Source organism: Macaca nemestrina, chromosome 13 (genome assembly GCF_043159975.1).
Source record: "Macaca nemestrina isolate mMacNem1 chromosome 13, mMacNem.hap1, whole genome shotgun sequence".
Taxonomy (NCBI): Eukaryota; Metazoa; Chordata; class Mammalia; order Primates; family Cercopithecidae; genus Macaca; species Macaca nemestrina.
In genome coordinates, this window is record NC_092137.1 from 69,929,649 (window position 1) to 69,944,439 (window position 14,791).

The 14,791-nt window shown below is 40.7% G+C and overlaps 1 protein-coding gene and 1 non-coding gene across 2 annotated transcripts in view; one reads left to right on the plus strand and one right to left on the minus strand.

Annotated features, from left to right (window-relative positions):
- Nucleotides 1–14,429, minus strand: part of LOC105465203 (AP2 associated kinase 1) — a 223,190-nt gene extending 208,761 nt beyond the window's left edge. Inside the window, exon 1 of the mRNA XM_071076849.1 lies at nt 14,097–14,429. The gene's annotated coding sequence lies outside the window, so the exon portion shown is untranslated. The remainder of the gene's footprint in view (nt 1–14,096) is intronic.
- Nucleotides 6,923–7,026, plus strand: LOC112423741 (small nucleolar RNA U13). The gene has a single exon (XR_003014302.1). It is a non-coding gene; the product is annotated as a small nucleolar RNA U13 (small nucleolar RNA).
- Nucleotides 14,430–14,791: the final 362 nt, after the last annotated feature.

Genomic DNA, 14,791 nt, shown 5'->3' on the forward strand with positions numbered 1-14,791 from the left:
ACAGATCTAGTTAGTAAAGTCAGTCCTATTTGTGAAACAAACCAGGTAAATCAGGGTTACTTTGTGAAAAAAAGTCTAACTTCTTTTTTGTCTAAGTTGATTTGCAATACAAATATGTGTTCATATATGTTTCAAGAAAGATTATAAACCATTGGAAAATAAATTAGAGATAGCATCTAGAAACATTAGTAACGACAAGATGAAAGTTAGACTGCTCTAATGTAATTGGCTTCTCCACTTTATGTTATAAACCAAGATGAAAAGAATATGCTATTTATTACTTATTTTGAAACAATGCACTAAAATGTGTCACTAAAGTTACAAGTAAGTCATTAAGTGAGGAGTGTGATAAAAGGCATTGTATGCTTTTCTTATTTATTTATTTACTTTTTTATTATCTCTTCTTTTAGAGACAAGGTCTTGTTCTGTCACCTAGGCTGGAGTGCAGTGGTGTGATCAATAGCTCACTGCAGCCTTGAACTCCTGGGCTCAAGTGATGCTTTTGTTACTATGTATGGCATGTGTCAAATACAAGTATTTGGTTTTCAGAATAGTTAAGTAAGAATCATGTATAAAAATCAGCAATAGAGCAGGGCATGGTGGCTCACACCTGTAATCCTAGCTCTTTGGGAGGCTGTGGCAGGAGGATTGCTTGAGGCCAGGAGTTCGAGACCAGTCTGGGGCAACAAGGTGAGATTTTAAACGTATAGCTTTCGTGCTTGCAAGAAAGAAATGTAAGTTGGCAGGTGACAGAAAGGAAGCAGGTCTTGAAATCAGAGGGAAAAGATTCCAGCTATCATTGCAATTGCTGGGGGTAATGGGGGCTCGGGAGAAGATGCCGTAAGTCAAGAACTTGGATTTTAAGGCATACCTAGAAATAAAGCACCTAGTCCTGGGCCTGCTACAGACAGATAATCCTGTGTGAAGCTGGAACTCTCAGAGTGGCACCCTCAGTGAAAGGAAACGTAGAAAAAAATCTACTCACCAGCCCAGAGAGGTGACAAGAAAATAGATATTTTCTTGTCTATCTGTATGTATGCATGTATGTATGTATGTATGTATTTCTTGTCTGTCTTTATATATGCAGAAGAAAGAGTAAGAAAAAAGAATTTCTGTGGAGTCATTAAAAACCCAGACCTGCTTTTCACATTGCTTTTGACTTTGCTTTATACTCTCCTTGTGGTCAAGAAACCCTTAAATTAAGAAGTTAACATAAAAATTGATTCTGGGCCAATGGTAAACCCTAGAGGCACTTACAGGAGCAAACGTAACATCACTGTGGATACTCCTTCAACCAAGGTCACGTGAAGGTCTCATGGACTAAAACAAATCAGTGTAAAAAAGAGTTCATAGAAAAACAGCATAAAACACAAGAAAAAAAATCACCCATGAGCTCAGTTAAGAGAACAAAACAAGAGCATTGGAGCCTTAAAATCCTGAAATATTAGACTAACATTCTAAAAGGCGATGTAAAATAAATATTGTTTAAAATAATTACAAATGAAATCAGAAATCAAAACCCTATGATTAGGAAAAAGAGTGTATGAAGAAACAACAGGTAAATCTAGAGAACTACCAAAGGGAAATTTTAGAAATGAAAGACATAATCACCGAAATTTAAAGCAAATGGTTAAATAGCAGATAAGACACAATGAAAGAGAAAGAACCAATTAACTAGAAGATAAATCTGAGGCTATTTGCCAGAAGGGGGAGAGAGAGAGAGAGAGAGAGAGAGAGAGAGAGAGAGAGAGAGAGAGAGAGAGAATGAGTGAAAAGTTGAGATATGGAAGATAGGAACATACTTAAAATAGAAGGGAGACATAAGACAGATAATAGAAGGGAGGGGGCAAATGACAATGACTGAGAATGTCCAGGACCAAAAAAAGATGTAACTCTTCAAATTCCAGAAGTATAAGTCCTAAAAGCATAAAGAAAAGCAAATCCACATATAGCTACATTTACTGACAAAGACATGCAGACGGACTTAAGAACTCAAAGAGAGGAAATATAGATTACTCACAAGGAAATAGCAATTAGACAGACAGAAGACTTCTCATGACAACAATATAGGCCAGAAACAAAGGATTAATGTCTTCAAAGTGGGTAGGAAAATATAAAAATAAAACTAGAATTCTGTACCCAGCTAAGCATACTTGAAGCATAAGATGAAATAAAGGAAGCTTCAGACAAAAAAAAAAAAATGCTGAGAAAATTTAAACTCATAGACCTTTCCTAAAGGAGCTACTAAAATTTGTATTTCAGAATGAAGAAAATCAAACTAAGGAAGAAATGCAATGCAAGAAACTATTATTAAATGAAAAAGAGTAACAAGGCACAGTAGCTCATTCCTATAATCCCAGCACTTTGGGAGGCTGAGGCAGGAGGATTGCTTGAGCCCAGGAGTTTAAGACCACCCTGTGCAAGATGATGAGACCCCAGCTCTAGAAAAAACAATGCAGTGAGCTATGATTACAGTGAGTTATGATCTTGCCACTGCACTCCAGCCTGGGTGACAGAGTAAGGTAGATCTCAAAAATTTTTTAAATCTCACAAGGACAAGGGAAGAAGAGAGAAAAAATAATAAGAGTTTGGAACCTGGAAAGCAAACAGGTGATAACTGACTTAGCAGATCTGAGAAAGCCGACTTTCAAACCAGAAGTAGGGAAAACCAAGAAGCAACATGACAGTAGAATTTCTTGGGATAAGAGAGTTTTTTGCACTAGATGCATCTGAAAGTGGGTGTGTAGGTGAGACTAAATCCAGGATGATTTCTTGTAAGTCTGTACAAGAAGCAGTGAGCCTCCCCAACACTGCACAGTGGCCACGGCTCCTCTTCCGCCAGGGCGGATGATTGGAAGCATGTTGTCTGAAGAATCATGCAGGGCTCTCTGGAATGGGGACACCAGATGTAGTCGAGGTGTTCTGGTTGTCTAAGGTTGCCTAAAAACCACCCCAACACTTGAAGATGACTTAAAACAATAACCATTATATCTCATGATTTTCTGGTTCTGAATTTGAACTGAGCAATTCTTCTGTTCCACTTGGCATCAAGAAAGGTCACTTGGTGTTATCCAGCTGGCAGATGGGCCAGTCTGGAGAACTCACATATTGGGTACCATGATAAGAAGAGCTGGAAGGTTGGTCTCGACTGGCACTGTCAACTAGAGCGTCTACACATGCCCTCTTCACATGGCAGGCTCAGGGTCAGATTTCCTTCATGAAGGCTCAGGGTTTCCAGAAAGGATACTCCAAGACATCCAGGCAGAAGGTACAAGACTTCTTATTATGCAAGCTTGGAAGCTGATGAACGTTATTTCTGTTGCGTTCAATAAGTCATGCCTGTCACTAGGGCCAGCCTAGATTCGAGGGAAGGGGATTAGGCTCCATCCCTGAGTGGGGAGGGGTGGGAGGGTGCAAAGAACTTGCAGCCATCTTTCATCAAGGCCAAGAGATGAACACAAGACTAGGGCTACTGTACTGAAATTGAAGAGCCACATGAAACTTAAGATGATATCTACTGAGCTGCTTGGTATTCTTCCCACTTGGCTCCTAGAACTCTGGCAGCCAGGACCAAACTCACTAAGATGGAGAGTTTGGAATACTCTTCTCTGGGGAATCTAAGAGGAAAGATCTGAAGAGATGTAATCATTTATGCAATGAAACTGGAGGAACCTGTTGGTCAACTCACCCTTGTCAAGCCCCACCCACTTACACACGCACTCAGGGCTTCCAGGCAGCTTTGCAGATCTCACTCTTAGGTTTGCGAGATAAAATACAGGACACTTAGTTAAATTTGATTTTCAGTGAAACACCAAGTAATGTTTTACTAAAATATAAAATACTCATGTACTATAAGTATGTCCTAAATACTGAATGAGACACACCTATACTAAAAATTGTTTGTTGTTTTATCTAAAATTCAAATTTAACCAGATGTCCTGGTTTCTTTTTCTTTTCTTTCATTCCTTTTTTTTTTTTTTTTTTTTGCTAAATATGGCACACTTAAATAAGAGCAGAGAGCCAAAGGTCATCACAATATAAGGGAAGGATCTGACAATAAAGATAGAATCCAAAACACACTAACAAGGAAAACAAAATGAGGAAGAAAAAGACTATGGGGAGAAGAAAACTTTGAGAAATCTACTATTGAGCTTCTCTGAGAAAGATCAGATAAAACAGAAATGCTGGGCATGGTGACATAAGACTGTAGTCCCTGTATTCTCCACAGGCTGAGGTGGGAGAATTGCTTGAGCCCAGGTTGAGGTTGTAGTGTGCTATTATCATGCCTGTGAACAGCCACTGCACTCTAGCCTGGGTGACATAGAAAGACCCTGTGTCAATAAAAAAAGAATAAGTACTCTAAAAAATGAACACTCAGAGAACCAAATGGAGTTCTTTTAAATTAAAAATCCGACAGCAAAAACGAAAAACTCAGCAGAATGTTAACAAGATAAAGTTAGAAAATATCCTAGAATGCATAGGCAAAAGGCAAAGAGAAGGGAAAGAAATAAGAAAGGGTAAGATCAGAAAGCCAGCCCTGGACATCTGGGAAACAGGGGAAGAAATGAATTAGATAATTTAATTATATATTTTGAGAACTAAAGAGCATGAATTTCCACATTGAAAGTGCTCACTGAGTACAGTGCAATGGACAAAACCAGAACCACAGCAAGGCACATTGTGATAAAACTTCAGAAGACTGTGGACATAGAGAAGATCTTACAAGTACCCAGGAGGAAATGAAGTTTCACATAAAGGATCCAGAATCAGAATGGCATCTGATTTCTCAGTAGCAACGCATGAAACTGAAAGATAATGGAATAATGTATTTAGAATCTGAGGGAAAATAACTTCCAACATAGATTCTCATACCCATCAAAATGTAAAGCGTGGGGGTAAATGGATTTCAGACACGTACAATTTCAAAATATTTATCTCCCATGTACCTTTTCTCAAGAAGCTTTCAGATGGTGAAAGCTTTTCCACCAAAATAAGGACATAAACCAAGAAAGCTTGTGTGTGTGTGTGTGTGTGTGTGTGTGTGTGTGTGTTTTTTAATGAATAGCAGAATGAACAACTGAAAATTGAATGGTGGGAAGGGTAATAAGCTAACACTATAGTTACAGCTTTCTAATTTGTCTTAACTGTAGAGTACACCTAACATTTACTTACTATGTGCACTTACTATGTGCCAGTCACTGTTCTAGGTGCTTCACATCAATAGTATCAATCAGTTAATCTTCACAACAGCACTATCAGTTAGATTCTTGCATAGAGTAGGTGTCAATAAGTATTACTATTGATGGTATACAATTGTCATTAATTCAACAAGTCACATTAAACTTCCTGCGGCAGACTGTATTTTTCAAAATTGGTTGCAATAATATGTTCAATCCTATGTGCTCTTCCAAAAACCCTACCCCCCACCTCAATCAAGAGATGGCATCTATGTCCTTTCCCCTTGAACCCAGGTAGGCTTCTTGGATGGTTTTCTGTGACTGCACCTCTAAAGTAATGCTATGTTGGCCAGGTGCAATGGCTCATGCCTGTAATCCTAGCACTTTGGGAGGCTGAGGCAGACAGATCACTTGAGTTCAGGAGTTCAAGACCAGCCTGGCCAACATGGCAAAACCCCATGTCTACTAAAAATACAAAAATCAGCTGAGTGTTGTGGTATGCACCTGTAATCCCAGCTACTCAGAAGGATGAGACAGGAGAATTGCTTGACTCTGGGAGGCAGAGGTTGCAGTGAGCCAAAATTACACCACTGCACTCCAGCACGGACTGAATAGGTATTTCTGCAAAGAAGGTACATACATGGCCAACAAACACATGAAAAGATGCTAAACATCATTGATTATTAGGGAAATGCATACCAAAGCCACACTGAGATACTACTTTACAGCCATTAGGGTAGTTGTAATTGAAAAAAACAGACAATAACAAGTGTTGACAAAGATGTGGAGAAACTGGAACTCTCATACAATGCTGGTAGAAATGTAAAATGTGCAACTGGTGGAAAACAGTTTGCCAGTTTCTCAAAAGGTTAAACAGTATCACCAAATGACACAGGAATTCCAGTCATAGTGATATGCCCAAGAGGAATAAAAGCATATGTCTGCAAAGAAAACATATACACAAATGTTCATAGCAGCATTATTCACAGTAGCTGAAAAGTGGAAACAACCAAAATGTACAGTAACTGATGAATGGATAAACAAAATATAGATTATTCATACAATGCAATATTATTCCACAATAAAAAAGAATTAAGTACTGATACATGCTACAACATGGATGAATCTTTAAAGCATTATGCTAAGTAAAAGACGCCAGTAACAAAGAACCACATAAAATATAAAACATCAGGCTGGGTGTGGTGGCTCATGCCTATAATCCCAGCACTTTGGGAGGCCGAGGTGGGAGGATCACCTGAGGCCAGGAGTTCGAGACCAACTTGGCCAACATGACGAGATCCTGTCTCTACTAAAAATACAAAAATTAGCTAAGTGTGGTGGTGAACACCTGTAGTTCCAGCTACTCAGGAGGCTGAGGTGTGAGAATCACTTGAACCTGGGAGGTGGAGGTTGAAGTGAGCTGAGATCACACCACTGTACTTCAGCCTGGGCAATAGAGTGAGACTCCATCTCAAAATAAAATAAAATAAAATAAGCAAGTCTATAGAGATAGAAAGTAGGTTAGTGGTTGCCTAGAGCTGTGGAGGCAGATAGGGTGGGAGGGAAATGAGAGAGACTGCTAATGGGTACAGGATTTTCTTTTGAGGTGATACAAGCATTCCAAAATTGATTGCGGTGATGGTTGCACAACTCTGTGAATATACAAAAAACTATTGAATTGTACACTTCACACAGGTAAACCGGTATGTGAATATCTCGACAAAGCTATTGAAAAAAAGAAAGAGATCCTTTTGTAGTTCATGGGCATAATGATTGGGTATTCACACACATGTGTGAGATGTGCCACACTCAAATCTTGTTATGACCTCAGCACATTACCCATCTGACCTGAAAAAAAAAGAAAAAAAGAGAAGTCCCATAAAGATGTTATAGATTGATTTAGTCTAATGTACAAAATACTCTGGCCTATCCGTGTAGAACTGGGCAGGATACCCTGTGATGTGATGTAGGGGGATGCTGTGGCAACACTTATGTCAGTTCTTCTCTCTCTTTTTTGTCTCTTTTATACTTTTCTTCTCCTCTCCACACAGCATATTATCTATTCTTTGTTATCAGTTTTCTTTTTTTTGTTGTTGTTTTTTGAGACGGAGTCTTGCTCTGTCACCAGGCTGGAGTGTAGTGGCCAGATCTCAGCTCACTGCAAGCTCTGCCTCCCGGGTTCACGCCATTCTCCTGCCTCAGCCTCCCGAGTACCTGGGACTACAGGTGCTGCCACCTCGCCTGGTTAGTTTTTTGTATTTTTAGTAGAGACGGGGTTTCACTGGGTTAGCCAGGATGGTCTCGATCTCCTGACCTCATGATCCACCCGTCCCGGCCTCCCAAAGTGCTGGGATTACAGGCGTGAGCCACCACCCCTGGCCCATTATCAGTTTTCTATTGACCCAACAACGTGGATAACAAAACGCCTGAAGACTCATTCTCATTGCTCCCAAGGCCATGGCAGCTGAGCCATTCTTCCTATCTAGATGGGACTTGCTGCTGCACATGGAATCAGCAGTTGATCTCAGCTGGGCTCTCTCATGTATTGGGGATTGACTGGAACTTGTGGGACTAGGATGGTCTCTGCTTTTCTCTGCGTGTCTTTGCATTCCTCCAGTGGGCTAGCTGGGACAAGCCATCATGCTGGGGGAGAGATGCACTACTGAGCATGCAGAAATGCACAGGTGCTTTTCAAGTCCCTGCTCGTCTCATGTCTGATAACATTCCATTGGCCTAAGTACACTCCCAGAGGAATGTTCAGTAACAGGAGGAAGGGACAACAAAATTACAAAGCAAAGAGTGTGAAGCCAGGTAGCCTTTAATTGGGGCCATCAATACAATGCATGGACTGGTTTATAAGTTCATGCTTATCTGTTTTATAAACTCTAGGTTGTTTACTAAAGATTATGAATTCAGTTATTTCCCCCTCCAAGTGAAATTTTTTTTAATTTTTATTTGTTATTACAGAAGTGTAAGGAATGAGTAAGAGAATATAGACAAGCTAAATGAAGACAAAGAAGTACGATATATGGCATGGTGGCTCACGCCTATAATCCCAGCACTTTAGGAGGCTGAGGTGGTAGGATTGCTTGAGCCCAGGAGTTAAGACCAGCCTGGGGCAACATAGTGAGACCCTGTCTCTACAAAAAATTTTTTTAAAAAACGTATGAATTGTCCCTTTCCTAGAGGCAATCACTCTTGAGATATAGTCTTCCAGATATTTCTCTCTACATTTATATATAGGTAAATATACACATATATGTCTTTCTCATTATATGTATGTATAGATACATACATATATTTGTATAATGATAAATATTAATTTAGAACCGTCATTTGATCTTGATGAAGTTAGGTTTCACTAAGTGATATGTAAAACGCACCTTCTGCATGTGGAAATTCATTGTCTCCAGGCACAGCCGTCTTATGCTGTATATAACTTCTGTCTGTGGAATGAGACACTTTGGCTTCTGATCAGGCTTGTCTTCTGGTATTCATGTGGTTGGTAATATTACCACATGTCCCACAAGATGGTAAACGTTGACACACAAACGTTATATAGTCATCATGTATTTTCTTGAGAAATTAAAATTATTTATTTAAACATATACGTTATTTCCATTCCTTTTGAGCCTTTTTTTTTTTTTTTTTTTTTTTTTGAGACGGAGTCCTGCTCTGTCGCCCAGGCTGGAGTGCAGTGGCGCGATCTCGGCTCACTGCAAGCTCCGCCTCCCGGGTTCAGGCCATTCTCCTGTCTCAGCCTCCCAAGTAGCTGGGACTACAGGGGCCCGCCACCACGCCCGGCTAATTTTTTTTTTTTTTTCATTTTTAGTAGAGTCAGGGTTTCACCGTGTTAGCCAGAATGGTCTCGAACCTCCTGACCTCGTGATCCGCCCGTCTCGGCCTCCCAAAGTGCTGGGATTACAGTGTGTGAGTCACCGCGCCCGACCTTTTGAGCCCATTTTTGTCAAACAATTTATTACCAGTATAAGGGTGTAACCAAACAAATTTTTGTTTATAAAGAATCATAGGGCCGGGCGCGGTGGCTCACGCCTGTAATCCCATCACTTTGGGAGGCTGAGGTGGGCAGATCACTGGAGGTTAGGAATTTGAGACCTGCCTGGCCAACATGATAAATCCTCGTCTCTACTAAAAATACAAAAAATTAGCCAGGCATGGTGGTACACACCTGTAATCCCAACTACTCGGGAGGCTGAGACAGGAGAATTGCTTGAACCCAGGAGGCAGAGGTTGCAATGAGCTGAGATCGCGCCACTGTACTCTAGCCTGGGTGACAGAGCAAGACTCCATCTCAAAAAAAAAATCAGATTTTTACCATACAATAAATACCAAAACCACTGTAACAAAAGTGTCCATGTACCTCCTATATTCTTTATTGCAGAACTGTTCAGTCTTTATTTCCTACACATAGTTTATATCATCTAATCTAGAATTTCTCATGTTTCCCAATGACTCTGTTGCCTGGCTGGCCTGGTCCTACTGTCTTGTATATCAAATAGTCATCGGGGCAACCACATCTAACACTTCTCCCACCACTACTCAAGATTGTAAAGAGTTCACCTTCCTTGCCTTATTTTACTGATAAGTGCCCAGCAGGCTGCCCTCAAAAGAGACTTAATAGTTATCTAGCCTCTGGGAAGAGTTGGGGGGAAAAGTACTGATCATTACTAGTGACATTCCAGTTTTAACCTTGTGTCACAATGAGAACTGTGTTTGCTGCACACGTGTCTTATACACTAGAGACAGGGTAGGAACTGAAGCACAAAGTAAAGGTTTACCAAACTCATTCCAGCATATTATAATGCAACTATAAATGCATATTATAATGCAACTATGAATATGTGGCTAAAAAAGGACAAATGGCCAGGCACAGTGGCTCACGCCTGTAATCTCAGCATTTTGGGAAGTCGAAGCAGGTGGATCATTAGAGGTCAAGAGATGGAGACCATGCTGGCCAACATGGTGAAACCCCGTCTCTACTAAAAATACAAAAATTAGCTGGGTGTAGTGGCACACACCTCTAGTCCCAGCTACTCGGGAGGCTGAGGCAGGAGAATTGCTTGAACCCGGGAAGTGGAGGTTGCAGTGAGCCGAGATTGCACCACTGCACTCCAGCCTGGCGACAGAGCGAGACTCCATCTCAAAAAAAAAAAAAAAAAAAAAAAGAAAAAGAAAAAAGAAAAAAGACAAAGGAGACAAATGCTAAAATAGATGGTGACTGGCCCACAGTAAACTTGAAGCAAGGTCACCCTAATTATAAAGCTATAGTAACTAAGACAATGTGGTGTGGGCATAGGGATAGACAGTTGGCAGAATAGAGAGACTAGAAATTGACCTATGGATAAATGGAGACCTGATAGATGACATATACATGGGGAAAAGAGCAAACAGTACTGGAAGATTTGGTTATCTATGGAAAAAATGAAAGTGGACCCTTACCTTACATCAATCATAAACATCAATTTGGGGTCAGGCGTGGTGGTGCACACCTGTAATCCCAGCACTCTGGGAGGTTGAAACAGGGCAGAACGCTTGAGCTCAGGAGTTCGAGACCAGCCTGGGCAACATAATGAGACTCCTGTCTCTGCTAAAAATACAAAATGTAGCCAGTCATGGTGGTGCACACCAGTAGGCTCAACTACTCAGGACGCTGAGGTGGGAGGATCACTTGAGCTCAGGAGGTCAAGGCTGGAGTGAGCCAAGATCATACCACTCCACTCCAGCATGGGTGAAAGAGTGAGAAAAAAGAAAGAAGGAAGGAAGGAAGGAAGGAAGGAAGGAAGGAAGGAAGGAAAGAAAGAAAGAAAGAAAGAAAGAAAGAAAGAAAGAAAGAAAGAAAGAAAGAAAGAAAGAAAGAAAGAAAGAAAGAAAGAAAGAGAGAGAAGAAGGAAAGAAGGAAAGAAGGAAAGAAGGAAAGAAGGAAAGAAAGAGAAGAGAGTACAATCAATAATCAATTCAGAATGGACCTAAATGTGAAAGCCAAATGTTTTAAATATTCAGAGAATAGAATGAGTAGAATAGCTTTATAACTTTGGGGTGGAGAAGGATTCCTTAAATAAAACACAAAAAGCACAAATCTTTAAAAAATGATAAATTTGAGACTACCTTAAAATCAATAACTTTTGTTTATAAAAGTACGATAAAATGTGTAAAATTACTGGCTAAAACTCAATGAAAATATCTGCAACTCAAGTAACAGAAAAGTTTAGCATCCTGAATATGTAAAGAACTCCTATGAATCAATAAGAAACAACACAAGAGAAAAAGCAATGCAAAAAAGATCTGTCAAGACATTTTACAGAATAAAAAATATGAATTGGGCATGGTGGCTCACACCCACAATCCCAACACTTTGGGAGGCCAAGGCCAGTGGATCACCTGAGGTCAGGAGTTCTAGACTACCCTGGCCAACAAGGTGAAACCCTGTCTCTACTAAAAATCCAAAAATTAACCGGGTGTAGTGGTGCATGCCTGTAATTTCAGCTACTTGGGGGGCTGAAACAGGAGAATTGCTTGAACTTGGGAGGCAAAGTTTGCAGTGAGCTGAGATTGCGCCACTGCACTCCAGCCTGGGCGATATAGTGAGACTCCATCTCAAAAATGTATATATATACACACACATATGAATTGTCAATAAGTACACAAAAAAGATGCTTGACTTCATTCATAGAGAAATCCAACACCAATCCTTCGTAAGGCATACTATCACTGCTAAAGAGTCAGAAACCAACAAGTGTTGATGAGATGTGGAGCAACTAGAACTCTCATTCACTGCAACTGAGAGTATAAACGGTACTACTAATTTGCAAAACAGTATGATATTTTATTAAAAGTGCACAAATCTTAGACTCAGTGATTCAATTCTCACGTGTTTACATCCTAGAGAAACTCCTGAGGATGGCTTCCAGAAGACATGTGGGAAATGATCTTAAAGTATTGTTTTTATAGCAAACAAACAAACAAATATAATTGGAAGCAATCCATTATTTATAGATTGGAGATAAATTGTGGGATATTCATGAACTACAGTTGCATGAATCAACGTGGTTGAATATAAAACACTACTGAGTGAAAAAAAGGTTATTATGTACTTTATTATGTATTTATTTATTTATTTATCTATTTTTTGAGACAGAGTCTCGCTTTGTCACCCAGGCTGGAGTACAGTGGTGCAGTCTCGGCTCACTGTAACCTCTGCCTGCTGGGTTCAAGTGATTCCCCTATCTCAGCCTCCTGAGTAGCTGGGTTTGTAGGTGTGTGCCACCACGCCAGACTAATTTTTGTATTTTTAGTAGAGATGGGGCTTTGTCATGTTGGACAGGCTGGTCTTGAACTCTGACCTCAAGTGATTTGCCTGCCTTGGCCCCGCAAAGTGCTGGGATTACAGGCGTGAGCCACCACAGCCAGCCTTTTATGTATTTTAAACAATATTGTGTATCTAACAAATCCATGATAGTATAATTTTGTTTATATAAATTATACCTTTCAAAAGCAGCAAAGCCAAACAACATTTTTGTGGATACCTACATATGTAGAAATAGCATAAAAACATGCTAGCAAATGCCAAAGAAGATATTCAGAATATTGACTAGGCATGGGGAGAGAGGGAAGGAAATTGGTTTGGGGAGAGGTTCATAAACGGTTTCAACAGTGTTATCACTTTGTTTCTTTTTTTAAAAACCTGAAACAATTAAGGGAACACACTAAGATTTTATGATGCTGGTGGTGGCTTTATGGAAGTCAGTATATTTTTTTCTATGTAGAGTCAATTAGTATACACAACATATGAAAAAAAACTCATCATCACTGGTCATTAGAGAAATGCAAATCAAAACCACAATGAGATACCATCTCATGCCAGTTAGAATGGCGATCATTTAAAAGTCAGAAAACAACAGATGCTGGAGAGGATGTGGAGAAGTGGGAACGCTTTTACACTGTTGGTGGGAGTGTAAAGTAGTTCAACCATTGTGGAACAAAGTGTGGCAATTCCTCAAGGATCTAGAACCAGAAATACCATTTGACCCAGCAATCCCATTACTGGGCATATACCCAAAGGATTATAAATCATCCTACTACAAAGACACATGTACACGTATGTTTATTGCGGCACTGTTCACAACAGCAAAGACTTGGAACCAACCCAAATGCCCATCAATGACAGACTGGATAAAGAAAATGTGGCACATGTACACCATGGAATACTATGCAGCCATAAAAAAGGATGAGTTCATGTGCTTTGCAGGGACATGGATGAAGCCGGAAACCATCATTCTCAGCAAACTATCGCAAGAACAGAAAACAAACACCGCATGTTCTCACTCATAAGTGGGAGTTGAACAATGAGAACACAAGGACACAGGGAGGGGAACATCACACACTGGAGTTGGGGGTTGGGAGGGCTAAGGGAGGGATAGCATTAGGATAAATACCCAATGTAGATGACGGGTTGGTGGGCGCAGCAAACCACCATGGCATGTGTATACCTATGTAACAAACCTGCATGCTCTGCACATGTACCCCAGAACTTAAAGTATACATAAAAAAAGAAAAGAAACATTTTTTTCAAAGACACACACACACACACACACACACACACACACAAAGTGAAGGAGAAAAGTGCTGACCTGCAGCTGCCCTCAGTGGGAGCTGACTTCTCCACCAACTCCCTCTCCCGCTCAATGGCCCTGGCCCAGTGCCAAACAGGACTGTGGGCTGGGAGGGTCCCCTTGGGATTCTGCACCCCCTGCAGACTAAAGCACCTGGGGAGATATGAAGCTGGACTGAATCCATCCCACCTTGATGTTCCTTACCCTGCACAAGACTTTGGGGTGAAGGGCTAGGGAGAGTGGGTCCCGTCACACATTCCCCCAGCTGGCTGCCCACCGTGCTTCTTACCTGCGGCCGCCCTGTGTGCCTCGGCGAACACTGTGTCTGGTGCAAAGGAGGTGTCCAAAATGTGTTTGCTGAGCTGACCCAAGCCATTATCAGCATTTCAGTGGGCTGGGAGGACATGAAAATAGCTGCATGATGAAGTCGTGTTTGCTGGTGCCTGTCCTGTCCTCTGCCTCTGCCAGCTCTCTCACGACATTCCTTAGGCAACCTGGCCCGTTTGCAGGAGGCTGACAGCAGGTATTCAGAATTTTTAGGATTTGGGCTTAATTTCAGATAAGCAGGATAACCTGGGCTCCCCTACAATGAAAAATAGGTTCTGCTGGTTTTTTTTCTGCCTTTTTTAACATTTCAAGGCAAGTTCCTATGCCCATCCACCCATATAAAACTTCCTTGTTCAGAAAGTCATCTGCGCAACTGGCAAAGGCACTAGCTCAGAGTTTTCTATTTTTATTCCTGTGTGTAATCAATGGGAACACACTGTGACGGAAATAAAGAATTATGAATTGATAAGAGCAAGCCATGATATTTGCTTTTGTTCCTGGGCATGCTAGTGAAGGAACACATACCTAATGTGTAGAAATACAACAGTCATTTTATGCTTCTGTCTTTTTACAGAAGCACTCAACGATTTCTGTGTTTATTTTTAGGGAGGAAAAAGAAACACTTTCAAGATTCAAACTGGGTAAGCTTGGGAAAAG